Source organism: Hyposmocoma kahamanoa, unplaced genomic scaffold (assembly GCF_003589595.1).
Source record: "Hyposmocoma kahamanoa isolate Upper Pololo Valley unplaced genomic scaffold, ASM358959v1 66, whole genome shotgun sequence".
In the NCBI taxonomy this organism is placed as follows: Eukaryota; Metazoa; Arthropoda; class Insecta; order Lepidoptera; family Cosmopterigidae; genus Hyposmocoma; species Hyposmocoma kahamanoa.
In genome coordinates, this window is record NW_020653854.1 from 1,070,432 (window position 1) to 1,078,183 (window position 7,752).

The following is a 7,752-nucleotide window of genomic DNA, read 5'->3' on the forward strand; positions in this document are numbered from 1 at the left end:
TGGTTTGGTATGGTTTTTTTATATTGGAAAAACAATTTTCAAACAAGTTGCTATATACAATTTTATTATTTATCTATTGTAGACATTATATAAGTTTATATAAAATAGAAATTACAAGGGATACTCAATACTAAAATATAATGTCGTTAACTAGTTATAATTGGAGATAATCAAAAAATATACATTCGTTTTAAAGCACAAATAAAAAACAAGTAAAACATTTTAAATTAAATGTCATTCATAATCATTTGAAACATAATGTTAAGTTGTATTAAAGAGTTTGCATGATTTTGTCCAAATTCTATTGTTCCTGCGGTATGAGTAGATTTAAGGTGCGTGATATAAATAAAGCGATTGAGACATTTACACAAAATATCTTGTATAAAAGCGGAGCAGTGAAGTACATTAAACCACAAATTCAATTTCAACGAAATTATCTTCACGTCGTGAGAAAATTATGTTAATTATTCATGAAACAGAGTTCTCGTCGCTCCACTTTGGCAAGGTCATGTTTGTTAATAAAAGTATCACGACATCTTGAATAGACAACAAAGCGTAAAAATGTCTGCGACAAAATAGTATATTACTTTAATAAATACCTCTTTCCCATCCCCCATTCACATCAGTATTTTTTAGATATATAATTACCACATTATTTAGTAGAAGTCGAACTCCTTGTCAAAGAGTTCATCCAGGGAAATACTAGCACTATATCTAAGTATTTCTGCCGCCGAGCAGTAATGTGAGAATTACTGCGTTCCAGTGTTGAAAGGTAAGTGTGCATCAAACATGCAGGTATTAGGGCGCGCAGGGCACGATGAGAGGTGACACATCGTTTGAATTGTACAAACAATGGTAGAACTATCCGAAAATCAAATCCAATTAATAGCAGTGGAGTTGTGAAAGAGTCCAGGGAAATATTGCCACTTTACCGGCGTTCTGGTTTTGAAGGGTAAGGGTGCCGATGATATTACAGGCACATCGGACTTGTCAATATGTCTCAGGGCGTCGGGCGCAGTGGCAGTGTCCCTCATATCTTTGCGATTTAAAGCTGTGAGTGGCATTGCAACTGTTATGGACGCGCGTGTAGCTTATCATCAGATAGCACGACAGTAGTAGTAAAAAAAATCCTCACCCGAGCAAATTGTCTTACCGGTCAACCTGAGTTCGAAGCCCGAAAGAAATTGAATTTACGCCCCGTTATATTCTCTTCTTACAAAATTATCGTAGTGAAGGGGAATTTGCACGTTGGAGAAAATTAAGTATAATAAAAATAAGTATATCTTGAAAAACAAAGTCCCCAACTCGCATTGAACCAATCGGAGGTGGACGTATGTGGGTTGTTGGTGATGATGAAATCTCGTTTTGACTCAATAGTATGTTTCAAAGACGACATTCATGAGTAAGTTAGCGACAAAGCTATAAATCACGTCACGATCCCGTTCCAAAAACAGGTATTGCCGGGAACGAATGCAGTTTATTTGAGTATGCAGCCGGCTCTAAACGATGGTACCAGTTACTCGATCACGGTTTCCCAATGTCATTAAAACATAATATATTGAGGGCAGACAGCTAGTGTGGGACGTGACCTGTGAGGACACTGGCCTGCTTCTCAAGTCTATGTAAGTATACGTGGCGGGCGCTCCAGAACAGTCTAGAATTACAAAAGGTTCCAAAATGTCAACTTTAGCCAAGAATGTGTTTTTTGCGTTGGAGAACCTGCGTTCCTAGGAGTTGCAGGCGAAATTCCTCGCTTCAGAACGCTCGTGGAAGTCTCGGGAGACCATAAAGTTGGCAGCTACTTTCTCCAAGAATTGTTTTAGCGAAACAAAGGGGAAACTTCCTTCTGGGCAAAGTGCCCCACGGCGTTCCTCTCGATGATATTTTTATTTAGTATATTGTTAATTTAATAACTGTGACCATGGGACCTGTAAAGGGCCCGAAATGTTGATGTGTTTGAAAAACAAATATACGCGATTTAAATCCAAAACAATTGTTTCATTTCTTACCTATGTGTAACAATCGCGATAACCTAAGAACTCGATAGTATATTGTTACGAAGACCTTTGAAAATGTGTTAAGAACATGAAGTTATTAAGTTATTAAGAGGGTATATTGATGTTCAACTACTTCCCGAAATTTTGAAATACATACAACACGTAATGTAGTTTCGTTAATTCGAAGTAGAAAGAAAGAAAGAAAGAAACATTTATTCGGCTATTGCAAATAATAATAATAATATTAACCTAAATTTAAATTAAAGAACAAACCACTAAAAAAAATAACCAAAAAATATATATATTACTAAGTAAATGTATTTGAAACTTTGAAACATCTTAAACAATAAACTAAAAAGACGCCAATGCCTGAAACATGTTCAAAAAATAAACACCTCTTAATTTCATATAGAACCCGCGTGATCTACACGCATTATTCAACGTAAGAAGATTAACATAATATTATCTATATTATATAGATATTATCTATTATAAACTGACACTGAAATTGGAATATCGAGTTTACAAAACAAGATTGATAATCTTTTATTAATTTATTATCGTTACAAAGTCGATATTATTGTTGCATCACTATAACCTATACTACGATCACTTTCAATTATTGTTGAAATAAAATAAGTTTCAACTCATTTTGAGAGATTTAATGTGTGTGTAGAAAACTAAGTGTTACTGTACCTACTATTTAATAGGTTTTTATTTTTTGTGTTTGTATTATTTAAATTTTTTTATGAAATCACTCCACTAGTTTGAATTATTAATACATTAATACATCAAACGCTTAGAAAATATTCCTTCGATCCGGCCGGATTCGAACCGACTTCTCCTAGCAAACCGTGCCAGACGCTATACCAACTTAGCCACGGAACGAACCAGCAGACCTCACGAATTTTTGTATGTGCTTGTTTTGTCGGATCTTTTGTATTTGGTGTTCACGACTTTTTAGCCATAGCGCCATCTATGAGAAATCTATGAAATTATAGAATCATTATTATCATGAACCCATTTATACGTCCCACTGCTGGGCACGGGTCTTCTCTCAGGCCATGGTTTAGGCCATAGGCCGCCACGCTGGTCCAATACGGTTAGCGGACATCACACGTTTTCCGAGGGTTGTGAACTTTTACCGAAAAGCTCTTGGTAAATTTCAAATTAAATTTGAGAGGCGGTAGGTCAAACCTACAAGGCTACCACGGCTAATCTATAGAATATTTTAATAAAAATTAGTTATTTTTGTTTTGTCTACAATCGACAATGTAAAATGGCAACACAAGTGGCAGAGATGAAGAAGGCATTCGAATGTTCCGGAAAAGAAGATAAATGACCGACGAAACCTTTGCTTTTTGATAAATATCTGTATTAAGGCTGTATAAATAGCATCTTTGTGATCATATTTTATATATTTAGACAACGTTCTAGGTCCTCAATTGTGTTAGTTACTCTTAGCCTACTTTAGTTTTTAATAATTAACAGGGGTTTTGTCCTTTGAGTGAGCTTCTAAATTAAAGAACAACAAACTTATTTGCTATCATCTTCTAGATGAAGGTAAGAGAAACAGTTTTCTCGTGCCATAGTGTGTAGAAGCTGTTCATGCGCATTTCAACACACATGGTCGACGCGAACATGGTCGATTTATGCAAGTTGCAATTCCATCGTGTTATTGTAAAGATGCTCTTAAGTTTAAAATTAATCTATATTGTTAGCTGGACACCTATTTTATTATAAAAAGTGTAAAGGCAAGATAATCTTTATAGTGACCACAGCATACTGGTAGTGCTACCAGCGCCACACTCTTACGCAAGTTAAAACGCACGCGTCTGATGTACCAAAACCAGTCCATAGACAAGTTAAGAAAAACCATAGAAAATTATTAGGTATGAACAAAGATGGTCCACCTAGAACTGTAATTCCATCTAGAATACATTTTGTTTTTGACAGTATACGGAAATTTATGACACTTAATATGAGAAAAAATTAAACGAGTTCTAATTTTATTGTAAAACAAACTAGAACCAGTATTAACTAAACGTGTATTAAAAGTTGATAATTAATTAATTTTCTTATTACTCTACAGAATACACAAAGTAAATAGACGTAATATTGGTGTTGGTATCCATGAAGAAGATTTGGAGCAAATTATTGTGCTAGGTGTCAATAAGTTACATGAAACAGATGAAATCGAAGATGCGAAGAATGCTCTGTTGCCAATTGTAACCGCTTTAAATTTAGCACAAAAGGGCGTTACCATATTGCACAATGTATCAGTTTTATCAGATGTGGTCTGATGATTAATATTCTTGAGTGTTTAAATGTGAACATCGTTTTTGATTGAGAAAGTATTAAACGGTGCAGCTACTTATTAATGGGTACGACGAGGCTGTTTTTGTGATAGTTTGAGCAGTTAAAAATGTGATAGATCCTTTACTGACTACTAGCGGTTGTAATATTGCATTTCAGCTCATTGATTTACACTTATACGGTATTTATCGACTTGGTGCCTACTTATAGAAACAAAATAATCATATAGATTTTAAGACTTTCGTGGTTATTCACTAAATGATTATCATTAGTATCAGGTTTCTTACCACGGTACATTGACTTACAAATAAATGGACGACGGGTCTAATACAAAAACCACAAAAATATAAGGCGCTGAAAAGCTTCTACTGAATAATATTACTTGATTATATGATGTAATTGATCCAGGAACATAGATTGCTGCAGCGATGACTGGTGAAAACGGTTTGTTAAGACACGCGGTGTACAAAATACAATAATCTTCAATACGAAAATTAAAAGATAATAAAAAATAGAGCTACACGAAGCAAAGTGAAAGCGAATGATTGGTCCAAAAGTAGCGAAGCTAGTAAACATAGAATCTTCAAAGTATACAGATTTCTCGACAGATTTGCAAGCACCTTTTAGTGTGTCTGTAACCCTACGACAAACGTCAGACACCTGGGGATCCCACGTAAGGCCTGTGTCAATAATAAGCCCCGGGTTCTTTACCTGATTTGACAGAGCAATCACTACGTTCTCAAACATTACTGGTGGCACGCACGACATATCACAAGACGAAAAAATGTCGTGAGCTTCCAAGGATGATGGCTTGACACTTGGAAGGGTTGACATTGATACCAAACCTTTGGGACCAAACCGAGACGCGATGAAGGTCATCATTAATTAATACAATTGCATCACTGATGCCACCGACATTAACCTTGGTATAAAGCTGCAAGTCGTCGGCATACAGGTGGTAAGAACATTTGAAGTTGGACATAATCAGATTTATGAAAATAGAAAACAAGAGAGGAGAGAGAATTCCGCCCTGAGGTACCCCAGAAGTGACTTTACACCATTCTGAGAACGAGCAATCAATACGAATCGCGTGTTTGAAAGAGAACCATTCAGCTGCCGTTGATGACATGTTTAGGTGGTCTAGGGTGACAAGCAGAAGGTCATGATCCACGACGTTGAATGCATCGGAGAAGTCAATTAGGACCAACACAGTAAGTAGAGTACAGTCCATGCCACTCCTTACATCCTCAACAATCTTTAGCAAGGCAGTAGAAGTACTATGACCTGCTCGAAAACCTGATTGAAAAGGAGAAAGGATATTGTTTGAGTAAACATAAACAGACAATTGTTTGTGAACGACAGCCTCTAAGACTTTAGAAAGAAAAGAAATAATTGAGATGGGACGGTAATGCTTGAGTAAACTGGGGTAAGTAACTTTTGGAAGAGGAATTACATGAGCATTTCGCCACAGAGAAGGAAAAGCCCCAGTCATCATCGAGAAATTAACTACGTGCGTAACATTATGTTTTTATGATACTCAATGACGGGACGATAAAGCCATGTGCCTGGTGGTAAACGACACAGTAGCAGTGTCTATAAGATACTAATAATAATAATTATATATAATTTATTATATAATAATTTTTAATTCGGGACATAATCACGACCATAGACGTTGCAGTACGTCAGAAACGTCGAGGTAATTAAAATATGTTTTATACATGATTAAAATTAAGTTAAATTATCACCAATGCATGGTTTCGTTTTGAATATTGTATGTACTCAAATCAATGATAGTTGAATGCACAAGCTGGTAACAAATCAAGAATATTTTAATTGCATCAAACACGACAATAGCTCGAATTTGTTTAATGTTAACTGAGAATCTAACTATGCGAACGCTAAACCGACAGAAAGGAAATTACATAATTGCATAATTTACAACTATAAGAAACGCTTGTTCACACACTATAAAAGACTACTTACATCCGTGTAATTTGAGATACATACTTTTAAACACAACAAAAGACGTCGAACAAATAAATTTAATTGTTCTCAATTTTGATATAATAATATATAATCTTAAATATAAAGCCGTAAGTAGAATAATAAGTAATAGAAATTGAATTAAATACGAATAAGGACGTGCTTATTGAAGTCAGAGACAATGACATGAATGTAGAGGATAATGATTTTATAAGCATGCGGTTGATAATCAAAATTTGTCATTTACGAGGTTTAAAACTATAGTGCAACAATAACTTTAATATATTTAAGTGGTTTCTGTCTATGAAATTTGAAATAAATATTGTAAACGATGTTATTCTAAATTTGGTACCTACTTGGTAGTTGTATTTGGTGCAACGGGCTGGTATCCGCAACTCGACGACAAAGCGCCTATTTTGCGTGTGGTGCCTGCAGGGTCCTACTCGTGCCACCCAAGCTCCTCCAGGAATCTCAGCAGCCTCCTTGGTTTGCTGAAGACTTCGGGGAGCGACCTTGGCACTCCAAGGTACTTTGCCCTGTAGTTGGCCACGCCGGAGCACTGAAGTAGGATGTGCGCAGCCGTTTCCGTTTCCGTTATTGTAAATGTGAACAAATGTTTATTTACAAAGAGCAGCACCTACAGTTTCGAAGGTTCCGATTCATTTTTCTCAGGGCAATCTGACTTTTGATTCCAAGTGACTTGAAACGGAATTTGCTAAGGTATTCTTGATTTTTTATATAACTAGAATCTATTAAGGCCTAGGTGGTCCAACGGTTTGCATTTAGGGGCTCTCGATGAGGATGTCCCGGGTTCGATTCTCGGTAGGACCAATATAGAAATTAACTTTTCTAAACTTGTTGTTTGGTATTCATAGTACAGGAGATTTCTTAGTTTGAAACCCGGTAATTTATGGTGTGCTTGTATGGCACAACTTACATTATTTACTGTCGTAGCACTTGTCCAGTGTGTAGTCAAAACTAACATAATCAATTACATGGCTATCGTACATAAGATAGACTTTGAAACGTCTTTGTAATGGTCTCACTTCACATAGCTACTTGTTTTCGCTATTGGATGTACTTGGAAAAGTATTTGACGTACAGACAAACATGTAAACACTGACAAAAATGACCGTCTACCTATGGAACTAAATAACGAGTTGAAATAATGAATATGATGGATTACTTGCGTATTTGCCCACTGACTCCTTTGATGTGTGTCGAGAAACCGATCAACGCGCGGTAACGCGAGTTTGGTGATTGCCGATTTATCGAATACGCATACAAGGTAAATAGTTTGTCACACATGATATCTCCACACACGCAACGCAAATAGCCACGTGACATCCCACCATAATATAAAATAATTTAAGCGCATTTCAAATTCTAGTCGTTCTTTCTTCTATCGTTTAGATGAAAATTTATAACCACCACTGCGTAGGGTGAATAATGA